Source organism: Drosophila nasuta, unplaced genomic scaffold (assembly GCF_023558535.2).
Source record: "Drosophila nasuta strain 15112-1781.00 unplaced genomic scaffold, ASM2355853v1 ctg14_pilon, whole genome shotgun sequence".
NCBI classification, from domain to species: domain Eukaryota; kingdom Metazoa; phylum Arthropoda; class Insecta; order Diptera; family Drosophilidae; genus Drosophila; species Drosophila nasuta.
The window spans coordinates 76,112-91,347 of record NW_026869386.1 but is presented as its reverse complement, the minus strand read 5'-3'; the positions used below and the strand labels follow the sequence as shown (position 1 = coordinate 91,347).

The 15,236-nt window shown below is 38.7% G+C and overlaps 1 long non-coding RNA gene across 1 annotated transcript; it reads right to left on the bottom strand.

Annotated features, from left to right (window-relative positions):
- Positions 1 to 1,216: 1,216 nt before the first annotated feature.
- Positions 1,217 to 1,685, bottom strand: LOC132797619 (uncharacterized). The gene is made up of 3 exons (XR_009633748.1): positions 1,606 to 1,685; positions 1,373 to 1,538; positions 1,217 to 1,293 (listed from the first exon to the last, which is right to left on the bottom strand). It is a non-coding gene; the product is annotated as an uncharacterized LOC132797619 (long non-coding RNA).
- Between the last annotated feature and the right edge of the window lie 13,551 nt (positions 1,686 to 15,236).

Here is a 15,236-nt window from a genome sequence, read left to right as displayed (position 1 = left end):
AGAAGATCTCTAATAACCTCTAAAAAAACCTTTGAAAGTTTATACAATGGTGATCCTGATGATATAATATCCCAAAGGAACCAACTCCGACTTTCTTTAAATCAGGGAAAAGAAAAAGATATTTGTAAATTGAAAGTTTAAAAAAAAAAGGTGTTGACGAACCGCTGTTCAGGAGTTTATAGAATTCATAAACAACTTGATGTCGTTACCACACAGCTCTGGTGATGCAGAGCGAAAGTTTTTGAAATTTCATTAACGAAAACTAAATTGCCAAATAATTTTGAATTTAAAACACTAAATAACATAATGTATTGCAAGGAATTGAATTATTGTAAGGACCTTCTCTATGTTTGGTCTACAAAAGACTGTTCATTTCTCAAAATTAACTAAGGTAGTATAAAATTTGATTCATTATTATTCAAGTAAAAGTTCTGTTTTTGATTTCTTTATGTTTGAAAAGTATAATTGATTAAATAAAAGTTCTGTTTTTGTTTTCTTTTATATAGTAAATACTACACTTTAATTTGAAGAAAAAATGAAACATGAAGCAATAAAAGATAATTTAAAAAAACGTTAACAAAATATAGTATTAAAAAATACCGACAAAATTTGTGGTACATTTTTTCTAAAATTGGTGCATTTTTTCAAAGTTTTGGTACACAAATTTTTTTTTGGAATGGCAACCGTGGTTGTAATAGGCTGCTGTCGTAGCAGAAATTAACTAAGCCTTAAAGTATACAATATTTTTTTTCTTTTGGTTCATATATACCCTACAGTTCTGAGCGCTAGTTCGTTGCCGGTGAAATAATCACTTACCAGGAGCCAGCCACTACTTACAAAATGGCGTCTAGCCATGCGTTTTTTTAATTTCCGTTTTTGTATGAAATGTCCGCAAATAGGGTCAATCGCCACCGCCTCGATGACCCACGAACTAGTGAAATAGTGCAACATATTAGGGTCTTTAAAGAAACTACTTACATTAGACCCCATGGAACGGCCGGTAAAATAAGTGCTTACATGGGACCCCATAGAACGGCCGGTATAATAAGTGCTTACATCGGACCCCATTGAAGGATCGGTAAAATAAATGCTTACATCGGACCCCATGGAGGGGTCGGCCATTATAAATTAAAAAAAAATTACAATTACAATTACAGTTTTTATTTAATTTTAATTTTTCTTTATTTTAATAAGTCGGATACTTTTATTACTTTAAGGCAACTTGAGTTTTAAAATATCGTTTTTTTTTTTGGAGCTGCAAGGCCTTTCTCAACTGGTCCTCAGTTATTGAATCTGGAAATAATGGATTAAAAAGTCTTAATAGATTAAAGTGGATAATGATTTTTAAATAATTATCTTTTAAAATACTCACCGATCATAACACCAAAGAAATTGTCTTCTTTTTTTCGCATTCCCCTGTCATTATTTCCATAACGTAGATTTTCTGTCATAATTTCCACTTCCTCTTCTTTAGGCACATTGTCGCTTTCCACTGTAGAACTATGCATTATACTAACTGCTTGATATTCTTTTATTATCTGTTTATTTAATATTTTACACATTAAACATATAATGCATACATAAATTATTTTTTAAGTATCTCACCTAATAATTGATCGCGGATCCGCTTTGCACTTCTCAACTCAAATGCTTGCAATAATTTCATCATCTAGGAAACACAGCTGCGTTTGAGTAAAAGAGTAGCACAAAATAAAACAAAGACGCGTAAACAAATAGCGATGTAAAGCATAATCGAAGTTTTGTCTTTAAACTTGTGTATGCTTTTTCCACAAAATAACAAAAACAAAAGCGATGCTTACCGTTATTTTGTACTTATGCTTTAATGCGCATATATTTATTAACTAGGTGGTTCGACGTTCGATTACTATAGGGTTAATCTAGTTAAGTACCCAGGTAGTGATCGACGAGGTAAGCACTTATCCAGGGCCAATCGCAAACTCGAGTCGACTAGGTGGTTCGACGTTCGATTACTATAGGGTCACTTTAGTAAGTACCCATGTAGTGATCGGCGAGGTAAGCACTTACCCATGGCCAATCGACACCTCCAGTTCTGCAGGGTATTTATACCTATTATTTATTATATTATTTATTTATATGTTTATTGTCCTATTTAATTTGTTTAGTAGTAGAAAATTATTTTTTGTCTGGGAAAATGGTACTAAATCTTTTGTCATGTTTTTTTTTGAGAAGTGGTTATCCGTGGGCCTGAAAGCTCAAAATAGCGCCATCTATTGGAGGACTATGATACTTGCAAGCTTTGATTGCTCGATCAGCTGATCGTCGTACCACTAACCAAACAATACATAGGTGCGTCAAGTCATACAACCAAAACGTATCATTAAAAACAGTATTATTGCAGCCCCAGTCGGGCCGTGCGCTGCGATTCGAACACCGAGCCTCTTCGGCTCATTCGAAAATTCGAAGTTCTAACGCAACGCGCAGCGTTGAGTTCAGTAGCAGATCAAATGCGGACGGGGCACGGGCGTATTTCGTTGCGCTCTGCTTTCGTTTCTATGTATGCGTGTATGTATCTACATGCTCACCTATATCAGTATGTGTATGCATGTGAAGTTTTGCAACGTGCAGTTGCCTCGCAAACAAGCAGCGCACGTCAATTTTGTTTTGCCGCGACGAAAGTTTTGAAGATGAAGACAACAACAATTGCTCGCGATCTATATGTTTGTAGTTAAATGGCACCTGCATAAGGACCGCGTTGGCTCTGCTGGTGGTTTGCAAGCCCAACATGTTGTGGGCCCGGGTTCAACTCCCGATCGAGAATATATTCATATTTTGTTTATTTTTTTAATGCGATTTAAATTTTTTCATTCCCTTTCTAATGATTTTTGATGACTTACAATTTTGTAATTTTAAATAATAAAATAAAGCTGTAATTCTTTTTGCAAGCACTCAAATTTAAAAAAAGTTTGAACTTTAAAAGGCTGTTTTTTACATTATTCAGATAACAGTAACATTTTACAATAAAATATTAATTATATTTGTAACACTATGTTTTTGATATTTATATTTAAATTCTTTCCAGTTTTAATTTTAATTTATTAGAAAATTTTCGAGGAAAAATTAGAATTAAAACTAAAACTAAAACAAAAATGCATTTATCTTTTAAAAAAAGATTGAGCTTTTAATAATAATAATTGTATTATTTTTATTTATGAAATGATATTGTTATCTGAATAATGTAAAAAACAGCATTTTAAAGTTCAAACTTTTTTTAAATTTGAGTGCTTGCAAAAAGAATTACAGCTTTATTTTATTATTTAAAATTACAAAATTGTAAGTCATCAAAAATCATTAGAAAGGGAATGAAAAAAATTTAAATCGCATTAAAAAATAAACAAAATATGAATATATTCTCGATCGGGAGTTGAACCCGGGCCCACAACATGTTGGGCTTGCAAACCACCAGCAGAGCCAAAGCGGTCCTTGTGCGAGTTCACATTTAACTGCAAACATATAGAACGCGAGCAATTGTTGTTGTCTTCATCTTCAAAACTTTCGTCGCGGCAAAACAAAATTGAAGTGCGCTGCTTGTTTGCGAGGCAACTGCACGTTGCAAAACTTCACATGCATACACATACTGATATAGGTGAGCATGTAGATACATACACACATACATAGAAACGAAAGCAGAGCGCAACGAAATACGCCCGTGCCCCGTCCGCATTTGATCTGCTACTGCTGCGCGTTGCGTTAGAACTTCGAATTTTCGAATGAGCCAAAAAGGCTCGGTGTTCGAATCGCAGCGCACGGCCCGACTGGGGCTGCAATAATACTGTTTTTAATGATACGTTTTGGTTGTATGACTTGACGCATCTATGTATTGTTTGGTTAGTGGTCGTACGTCCACACCAAAATGGATAAGCGATTACCTTTTTGAGTAGGATTAATTGTCAAATTTCCGAAAAGAGGTTTTTGTTTTTGGGTTTGTTTGCAAGAGAATTGTTGACATGTTAGGGGCAAAACCTGAGTGAAAAAAAATTTGAAAAAGTGCATGTGACTGAAATTAAAATATACCTCAGTTAAGTGGTTGGTGAAGTCAGATGCATATATCGTACTTGTAAGTATACAATGCGGCTAAAATGTATAATTGTTATACTGATGCGTTGTGTTTTTATTCGCAAAAGTGCAGCTTTGCCGTCCCCTTATGCCATAGATGGTTGTCCACTTCAGGAGATTGTCCTCTTATATCAAGTGCCGTTTTCCTCATTAGGGTAAATATCTTTTATAAGTATATTTAGTTTCTTTGTCGTTCTAAGTTTAGTTTTGTGTATTTTTTTTTTTTTTTAGATTCGGCACCCAGTAATAAAACCCAGTTTATAAAACCAAGTTTTAAACATAACTTGATACAACCTTTAGTATAAACCCTAAATTTGTATGTGGAGGAATTTGAACTTAATTCCACCTGAAAATTCACCACACTATAATGAGTGATTAACGGCCAACAACAAAAGCTTCAAGTCGCAGCTTTGCTGGCCGCATCAGATGTTTGTACACCACAAACAGATGATCTACATAAACGGCGGTAGCTAGAGATAGCTCCAGACTCGCACTGCGCAACGGAGAACTGCTTCCAAGCAGGCTGGCTTCGTCTGCTGTCGAATAACCACTTACGTCTGGCAGCCTCGCCGGAATCTTCAGCTACGGATTGCGCTGTTCCTATGTTATTGTGACATCGAGGCCGAGGGAGAATAGCTGAATGTCAGCTTATGTTTCTTTTTGGTTTTTGGATTATTGTTAGTTTATGTTGTTAAGTGCAAATGGGCATTTTTAAGTGAGTGTTAATAAGTGTAGTGCGATGGGATGGCTTTCATTCGTACAGAGTAAAGTTTCTGATTGCGGTCAACTTGGTGGCCGCCAGTGCGATCTCTGTCTACGAATGATTGCAAGTTGACACACAGCCTCCTCGTGGCACCTCCTGGGTAGCTATCCTAGCATCCGCTAGATAGCGAGCTAATGTGTGCAGCGAGTCATGCGAGTCAGACGGTAAATGGTTGAGCGCAGGGTTTGGAACCCGCCTCTGAAAAAAGAAGCCCAAGGAAAACCAAAGCGAAAGCCTCGGAAAGGATCCCCCCTTATGTTGACGACCACCGCAAAATGAAAAAGGACTACGATTTAAGGATATGCACCTGGAATGTCCGAATGCCTCTATCCATCTGGCGGATGCCCTCGAGAAATTAAAGGCGGTAATCCGCCATCCAGGAAATCAGATGGACAGGCAAGGTTGCTCCAAGCGAGCAAACTGCGATATTTACTACAGCTGCCATGCGGAGAGGCGCGAATTTGGATGCGGATTTGTAGTAAGCCGGAGACTTCGCCACCACGTCTCCAATTTCACCCCAGTGAGTGAACGGCTGGCTACAAACCGCGTCAAAGCTAGATTTTTCAATCTTAGCATAATTTGCGCGCACGCCCCGATGGAGGAGAAGGACGATGCTGCTAAGGATGCATTCTACGCGAGACTCGAGGACACATACGACCGCTGCCCAAACCACGACGTGAAGATCATCCTCGGGGACTTCAACGCAAAGGTTGGGCGCGAACGCATCTTTGACCGCACCGTCGGTCAATTCAGCCTCCACGAGACCACCTCGAACAACGGTTTCAAGCTGATTGACTTCGCCGCGGCGCGAAACATGGTAGTGAGTAGCACCAGATTTCGGCACCTGGACATCCACAAGGCCACGTGGCTGTCCCCTGATCAAAAAACGCGCAACCAGATGGATCATGTTGTGATAGACGGAAGGCATGCCTCAAGCGTGATGGACGTGCGTACGTTTCGTGGAGTCAACATAGACTCGGACCACTATCTTGTCGCAGCCAAGATACGCATGCGGCTATGCCGAGCGAAAAACGTACGCCCCATCACGCAACGAAAGCTCGACGTCACTAGGCTGCGATCACAACGTACAACAACAGCCTACTCCACTCACCTCTCGGAACTGCTCCACCAACCAACCCCTCTTCCTGTTGACGCCGGCGGACTCTGGGCGCACATATCCCACTCCATGCGAGCTGCCGCTGAAACAGCCATTGGGTTCAAGCGCCCACCCACACGGAACCAATGGTATGACGAGGAGTGTCGCGTCGCAGCTGCGGCAAAAAACGCCGCCTACAGAAGAACGCTGCAGTCTGGCGCAAGGAAGGAAGAGAGGCGGCTTTTTAGACAGAAAAAACGGGAGAAAGAAAAGCGAGAGTGCGAGGAACTCGAGGTGTTGCAGGACAGAAATGATGCTCGAAAATTTTACCAACAAGTCAACCGTCTGACACATGGTTTCAAGACCGGAGCATCTAACTGTCGAGATGAAAACGGGAATCTGGTTACAGATACGCAGTGCACGCTGAGGTTATGGAGGGCGCATTTCTCCAAGCTGCTAGCAGGCGATGACGGCACCAATCCCGCCGTTGGAGGAAGCAGCCCGATACCACCAATCGACGACAATGTGGATATACCACTACCTAGCCATGACGAGGTCCGAGTTGCTATTATGCGACTCAAAAACAACAAAGCAGCCGGTGCTGATGGACTGCCTGCAGAGTTGTTTAAGGCCGGCGGCGAAGAGCTGATAAGGTGCATGCATCAGCTCTTCTGCAAAATATGGCTAGAAGAAAGCATGCCCAACGATTGGAATCTCAGCGTCCTTTGTCCTGTGCTGAAGAAAGGCGACCCGACGATATGCACCAACTACCGGGGAATTAGCCTGATTGCCATCTCATATAAGGTCCTATCGAGCGTAATATGTGAACGACTGAAGCCGTATACCAGCACACTGATCGGACCTTATCAGTGAGGCTTCAGACCTGGCAAATCCACCATAGACCAGATCTTCACATTGCGCCAAATCCTGGAGAAAACCCACGAAAATGGAATTGACATACACCATCTCTTTGTCGATTACAAAGCTGCATTCGATAGTCCGACACGAGAACGCCTATATGCCACCATGTCTGAGTTCGGTATTCCTGCAAATCTGATACGTCTTTGCAGGATGACATTGAGCAGCACCATCAGTTCTGTCAAGGTAGGAACGAACCTCTCCGAACCTTTCAATACCGTTCGAGGTTTCAGACAAGGCGACCCCTGTCGTGCAACCTCTTCATCTTTGTGATGGAAGGGGTCTTGCGGAAAGCCGGTGTGCATCGAGCTGGCACTATTTTTTATAAAAGTGTCCAGCTCCTTGCTTACGCTGATGATATTGACATTATTGGCCGCATCAAGCGTGATGTCACTGCTGCATTTGTGGGTTTGGGTTTGGCGGTAAACGAGGGCAAGACGAAGTATATGCTGTCTACAAGCAGGGAGGCGCGGCGTCTAGACTCCCAGGTGGTAGCAGACAACTATACGTTCGAAGTGGTCAAGGAGTTCACATACCTTGGCACTGCCATTAACACCAAAAATGACGTCAGCCTGGAGATCAAGCGAAGAATCACACTTGCCAATAGGTGCTACTTTGGTCTGAGTAGGCAAATGTGCAATAGGGACCTCTCTCGGCGAACAAAATTAGCACTCTACAAGACACTCATCCTACCCGTGCTCTTATATGGCGCAGAAGCATGGGTAGTGTCAATCACAGATGCAGCAGCGCTTGGAGTGTTCGAGAGGAAAATTCTTCGCAAGATCTTCGATCCCGTTCGGATTGGGGACGACTTTCGCATTCGGATGAACCACGAGCTGTACGAGTTGTACGACGACGTGGACGTGGTCCGGCGCATCACGATACAACGTCTGCGCTGGCTCGGCCACGTTGTGCGTATGGATGAAGAATCTCCAGCTCAGAAGGTATTCGAAGGGAGAGTCGACTACGGGCGACGACGAAGGGGACGACCAAATCTTGGATGGAAGGAGCAAGTAGAGCAGGACCTTAATCTGCTGGGAATTTCTAATTGGAGGAGGCGCGCGAAGAGCAGAGGCGCCTGGAGGGAGACGCTGAGGTCGGCCAAAACCCGAAATGGGTTCTAGTGCCACCTAATAATAAAAAATAATAAGTGTTGTAAGTGTAGTATGATATGGCGAGAAATTTGAAACAACAACTTTTCTTGGGCCCTCATAATACAAGTATCACTGTATTGTATAAAATAGCAATGGCAATCATTTAAGAATACATATAAGGCAACGCATATAGGCAAAATATCATTTTAAAATTGTATTTAATTATAAAACCCAATGTTGCATACATTTGTATGTACATATGTATGTATGAATTGCACTAACAGGTCATAGCAGCCAGCTTTTATGCATGCGCAAAAACACCCTTGTTACTCTTATTCCACAGCTTCACCACAGACAGTCACTAACAAAAGGAAAGTCTGTTTCACTCTTACTAATTGATAATATATAACATACATATATGAGTTAGAGCTTTTGGTGCATCTCATAACTACAGCTGCTACTGCAGTCCCAGCGGTCAATGACCTTGCAAGGCTGGCAAAATACAGACCTGCATTGAGTGACAGTCATCAGCTGATCCTCATACAATTGCTTGCGCAGAGCTTTACTCACTAAAATATAGATCATGTTTGCCTATATTCAGTGTGCTTTCCATCATTCTCAATGAAGTAAATTAGTTCATTTTAATTTCATTATTCTTAAATTTTTAATAATTTTCAAAACAAAAATATTTAATTATATTATTTTTATGCAAGATCATATTTTATATTTATAGGTTAATTATTTTTAGTCTTTATTTATTTATTCTTTCCCTTTTGCTTTATTTGATAAATTTCCGCCTCATAAACACTTACCATGTTAGTTCGTTAAATTATTTATTTATTCATTTTTCTTGTCATTTTGGTTGTAATGTTGTTAAAATTCACATCACTTTCGTCATGTGTTAATAAATTAAGTATGTTCGCTTAATTGCATAATTTTATTTGGAACCATGCATCACCAAGCAGGAGTAGGTTAGCCGAACCATTTCCTTTTAGGGATCCTGCCAACAGTTATTTTTGGCCTTAGAATGCAGGATCACGGTAGGGTGGTCGTCTGCACACAATAATAGCAGTGTTGCATTAGAGAGTGGCTCCGTCTTCTTTGTTAACCTACCTTCCTCTCCTTCCCTTTCTCTTCTCTTCCAACATTGTTTAATGTATCCTTCCCACTACTCTCTTCCTAGTCTGTCTTCCCATATGTACGCGAATTTTTAATGTATTATTGTTATTTAGTGGTGCGTCTTATCTTGTGAACCCCATGCTTACTGAGCAAAGCCCGGAAAAGCGCGTACGCCTAACTTCAAAATAAGTAAACACTTGCACTTTTATTTGTAGATTCAGTTTTTATTTTCACTTTTGCTTTTTAGTAGCAAAGACATTTGTCATGCGCACAAAGAATGTAGAACATATAATACATGGAAAAAGCAATAAAAGTGGGCAGGGGGACCAAACTAGAAATTAGATCAGTGTGACTGCACGTGTGACAAGGTCACACGCACAATATACTAGCTTTGTCGCTATCGATAACAATCGATCGCGACCACACTGTCAGCTGTTTTGAGTGGTCACACCTGCCATCATCTGGCATTAACACCTTGCATTGTGCTTACCCATAAAAGTGGCAAGAAGGGGAGAGAGCTGCATCCGATTCCGAAAGAAGAAGAACCACTGCAAACCGCATCGACTTTCTTGGGCATCTGGAGTCTACACATAAGCAATACAAGCATATCCCAGCTATTATTGACGGATTCACAAAGTTCTGTTGGCTTTACCCGACAAAGACGACGACAGCGCAAGATGTCACAATGAGGCTACAGACGCAGAGCTGAATGTTTGGAAATCAGTAGTTGGAATATCAAGTTTTCTCACAAATCTAATCTAATAACAAGAATTTGTGCAAGGAAGTGTTAATTAGGTTCACCTGTCATTAATGTCAATTTAGGGGTAATAAAAATGCAATTTAATTAGGGTCACCTGTGGAAATGTCAAGTGTGAGGTAATAAAAATGCAATTTAATTAGGGTCACCTGTGGAAATGTCAAGTGTGGGATTTGTGTGACGAATCGTACGTGACCCGAGACGGGGCGATGAAAGGATCGGGGTCGGGGGCGTTTCGTTACACAAATCCGTTATCGATCCTTCGGAGTCGGGGTCGGGGACGGAGTCAAGGTCGCGTGGCCCGAGACGGCATCGGGGTCGGGGTCGCAGTCGAAATGCGTTTCGTAGATCGTGCTCGAACACGTGCTACGATACGCTCTTATCATTAACGAACGTAGCGTACATTGACAATCAGGGGCGCAGCGCTGTTCACAAAACGATTGAACGCGTGAACGTCCACCTCGAAAACGTAGTCGGAGTCGGGGTCGCATGTCCCGAGACGGGACGGTGAGGGGATCGGGGACGTTACGAAACGAAAGGACGGAAACGTAACGCAGCGCCACATCCAAGACGATCGAATGTGTGGACGTCTAACACGAATCAACGTTACGAAATGTGATGAAATATGTTCGGAATCTCAATGCTACCTGTAAAACGAACGAAGGCGTCACGCCCACTTATCTCATCAATTCGAATGTATTCGAAATCGGAGCGGAGGAAGGAACACGTGATGAACGTTAAAAAAGAATGGGAACGTGATGTAATTCAGACGAGAGTACAACACCATTTCCAAGACACTTGAAGATAAAATAAAAAATCTGAAAAAAAATCCGAATAGTGCTGTAAAAAAATTCCATTTCCCTTAAAGATATATAATTCTTCTTTTCATGTTCTGTATGTAACATAATTTTATTTCCAAATACATTGTTTAAAATCGAGCGAACAGTATAGAAATGACAGGCACATGTATCGACTCCATCCTCCACATCGTTATGAGCCCAACAGCAGGATGTGAAATGTTGTCCATGAACATTAGAAACCAATGGTCCATCACATATTCTATTATTAAAATATTTCAATGATTCTGATAAATATTCCATGTGTTCAGGAAAAATTTTATCCTTAAACATTTTTATAAAATTATTAATTCCAGTTATAAGTTGTTGTATCGAAATATGAGTTGTGAAGTTGGTTTTGTTTTCAGTCAATATTATTTTTAAATTTCTTTCGATCCGTTGACGTCTACTCGTAATGATTTCCAAAAGGTGAATGAAGAAATATTTTGAGAAATCATTATACGATACGTTGAACTAATCCGGTCAGTGGGGTGTATTCAACTAGACGATTGTGAATGAGAAGGCAACATACCTTTGTATTCAACTCACTTGGTACTCTTAGTTCAGTTGAAATTTTAACATCAATTGGCCCTGATTTGACCGACTCGTTTTGATATGAAAGATCAACAACAACAATAGGAGCCTTTGACTTGAAGTCCAGTGGTGATAAAAGTGCACAAGGCTCCCGGTTGTAGTAACTCTGGAATTTCACGTACATATCATACAAGACAGCAAACCGATTTTCATTGAATTTTACATTTAAATCTTCATATGGATAGACTTCAGAATTTAAATACACTTTTGCATTTCTCAAATTGTTTGTAATTAGATTACCATTTAATGTAAACGTAATGACTGCAAACCGTGGACGTTCTCTATTTGCAGCTAGCTTAACGTTCCATACATGATGAGTCCCCTATACCAACGAGGGATTTATATAACAATCCCAGCTGCGGAATGAAAGTGGAAGTGTAGCTCCACTTTTGACTACATTGAACATTTTAATTTTAGTAGTATCGCTTGAAACAATATGGGGTACTTTCCAACTAATGCTCTTTATAGCAATTTTATGTTCAACACCTCAGACTGTTTTTTCAAACATATCATTCACATTTTTAGCTAGCAAGAGAATGAGTTCATGTTTACAATTTAATATAACTTTTTTATGATCTTCAGCGAATCCCATTAGCATTTTTAGTGGTATTGAAAAGCTGAAATGTCCTTCGGAAGATATACTCTCTCCTCCACTCCACCCGGCATTACGATAACATAGTGACTCCTGTCGGCCAATAGAAAGAAAGTTTTTCAGAGTAGATGTGATTCCAGTAAACCGTGTTCTATCCAGTTCGCATCCGTTCAATTCATATCTTATTTCATCCAAAAACAAGTAAGAAAGCTACAGTCGAGTGTACTCGACTGTGAGATACCCGCTACCCATTTTGAATAAAAGAAATATATTTTGCGGTATTTTTCTCAAAATAACCCGTTTATACTACAAAAATACTAAAAATATACCAAATGGTATATTTGGTATATCGATAAAGTACCGCATTCAAAATATACCATAGACGGCACGATATACCAGATTGTTAGCTAAAGCAACTAAGACCCCTAGTAAGTGGGCGTTTTTGCCCATACAAAAGTATTTCTTTAATAACTTTCACAATTTTTATCTGATCGCAACCAAATTTTCAGGAATCATAACTACCATAGTTATTATTGTATATACCAAAATTCGCAACTTTAGCTTTAAAACTACGCTTGTTATTCGATTTTTTGATTTGCGTGGGCGGAATTGGGCGTGGCAAAAATTTGAAACAAACTTGATCTGCGTGCAAACATAACAAATGCTGTCGAAAAAAAATTATAGCTCTATTTCTATCTATTCATACGGACAGACGGACATGGCTAGATCGTCTCGGCTGTTGACGCTGATCAAGAATATACACCCAGTCCTTTTTTTACGCGATCTCTTTTTACGCGATTTCACTTTAACGCGGTTATTTTTGCAGCGCAAATTTCTTTTTTTACGCGGATTTTTCACTTTAACGCGATTGCTTTTTTTGCGTTTTTTGCTTGTTTACATATTTTTACGCGTAATATTTTTTGAATATAATACGGGGAAGTCCCAACAACAAAATTTTACTCTATGTGTATCAATTATTGCAAATCTAGTCATAAGTCGGATCAATCAGAGCATCAATCCATAGTTCTTACTATTGATTCTGATACAAATTCTAATGATATCAGTGCCGGCCATCAAAATAAGCGGGAAAGAATAATTTCCACTTCGGATAATGACAGTGATTAAACAGCATTCAACGATTTTTTCAATAAATCTACCTATGTTTTTTTGTTTTCTTCTCTTTTATATATGGTTTATGTTTTGTATTTTTTATTTTGTTATGAATGAATAAATCATAAGTCTGAAATTTAAAACTTATTGTATTGTTTTTGATTTTTTGCGCGTATATTTTGTTATACGTGATATTTTTTATATTCGGAATCAATTCGTTAGTTTATATTGGAAAACTAACCATTTTTACGCGATTTTTTTTACGCGATTAGTGGCAGAACCAACAATCGAGTAAAAAAAGGACTGGTTGTATATACTTTATGGGGTCGGAGATGCCTCCTTCTACCTGTTACATACATTTCCTGCCGGCACAAAGTTATAATACCCTTCTACCCTATGGGTAGCGGGTATAAATAGGCCATGCAATTATTTTTAAGCAAGCCGGCAACATCATTTGTTCAAAGTGGAGGAAACTTTCAGACGGCAACACATACAAATCTTGGTTTTGTATTGTAATACGAACTTCATCATTTGTTTTGAAGTTCTGCTGATATGGGTAATAAGTGTGATATTCTTTTTTCATTGTGAGGTTTATCTTGCACAAAAAAAAATTTCATTCATTTGAAATGAAGGTAGTAATTTTACTGAATATTAAATCCAAGCGATTTTAAAATCAGTTTATTTTTTAATGATACTGCATGTCGTGGATATGATGGTCCTCGAGATGATAATGATGATGATGATGTTTTCACTTCACCTTTACATTTAGTAATGGGAGTTGTGAGGTGATGTGACGATCTTTTTTAATAAAAATCATTCTGTTGCTCGTAAATGAAGACGAATTGATATAGTTTCCCCTCGAAAATTGATTAATTCCCCCCTCCTGATCAGTTATCCGTACTTCGAGCATGCTTATTTCTCTAGTGTTGATAGGTAAATAAATCAAGTTTCGTGGTGTAATACTCATTATCCCGGAGGAACATTGATTCCAAATTCATAAAGCACATGATTTGGTATATTACCCACATACGAGCCACTGATAATGTTGCATTCCAATCTAATTGTATTTACTTTTAAAATATTCACAGGGTTATCTGATACATAAATTTCAGTATTGTGCGGTTTTAGAATACGTTCACCAAATCTAAGTAGCTTTCCAATACTTCGTTCACGATTAAAAAATACTGTTTCTTTTTTAGTGGTAACTTGAACTTTCAGCGTATTGTTGTTGGTTTCTATTTTGAACGCATCATAAAAACCATACCTCTTTAGGACATCAATAATATATGTTGCAATCTCTTCGAGTTCATATGATCCAACAGGTATTTCTATACATTTATTTCCAATATGAAATAGATAGTTCTCTCTATCGACGTTTGGTATAGAATTGTATATGTGAAAGTCAATGAGAGCACACTCATAATTTCGATTTAATTCAATTTGTGGGAAAAAATTTTCGGTTATAACTGATGTGTTTCCATTTAATGCAAATGTTAGTGATGTAGACATTTTGAAGTCTGAGTTTGGACTGTTGTTTAATCATCACCTCATTAGTTTTATATCCATATTTTTAAAGTATAATGAATTGATCAAAACCTTTTCTGTATCGCCCATTTTTCATATCATCATCTTTAGAGATTAGTAGAAATCCAAATTTCTTCTCCCAGCATTTTCGTGAAATTTCCATAAATGATTCATAGTCCATGTCACTGTTTACGTGATCTCGATATATATGACGCATGTTCAAATCATCTTGTTTAAGCATTATAATAAAATTAGCATTGTCACGTATTAAATGTTTCGGTATATGTGTGTATGTTTGGCATAAATAGAATGAATCAATATTCTTATGTCTTCCCATACAAAAATAGTTTCGGATATTATCCTGCTTTTCACATGCCACATCATCGAATATCATAATGGAATTATTTTTAGCTTCGTGCGGTGATAACACTCCATCGTTTCCGGAGAACGTAAAATATCCCATTCCTTTAATTGGTTTGATAAGTTTTTCCAAATATTCATATTTGGGTTGGTATAAATTCTTTGAAAATACATAAATATTTTCAAATTTGAGACCGTTGGGACTCTCTAAAAGACTAAGCATCACATTGGTTTTTCCACAATTTGATGGTCCAACAATTAATGCTCTAATTGTATTGGGTAGCAAAACACTATGTCGAGGTAGTTGATTATTCTCTCCATGTCCACCACCCTTTATGTTTCGTACTAGTATGCTTTTCTTTTGTCTTAAAAAACGCA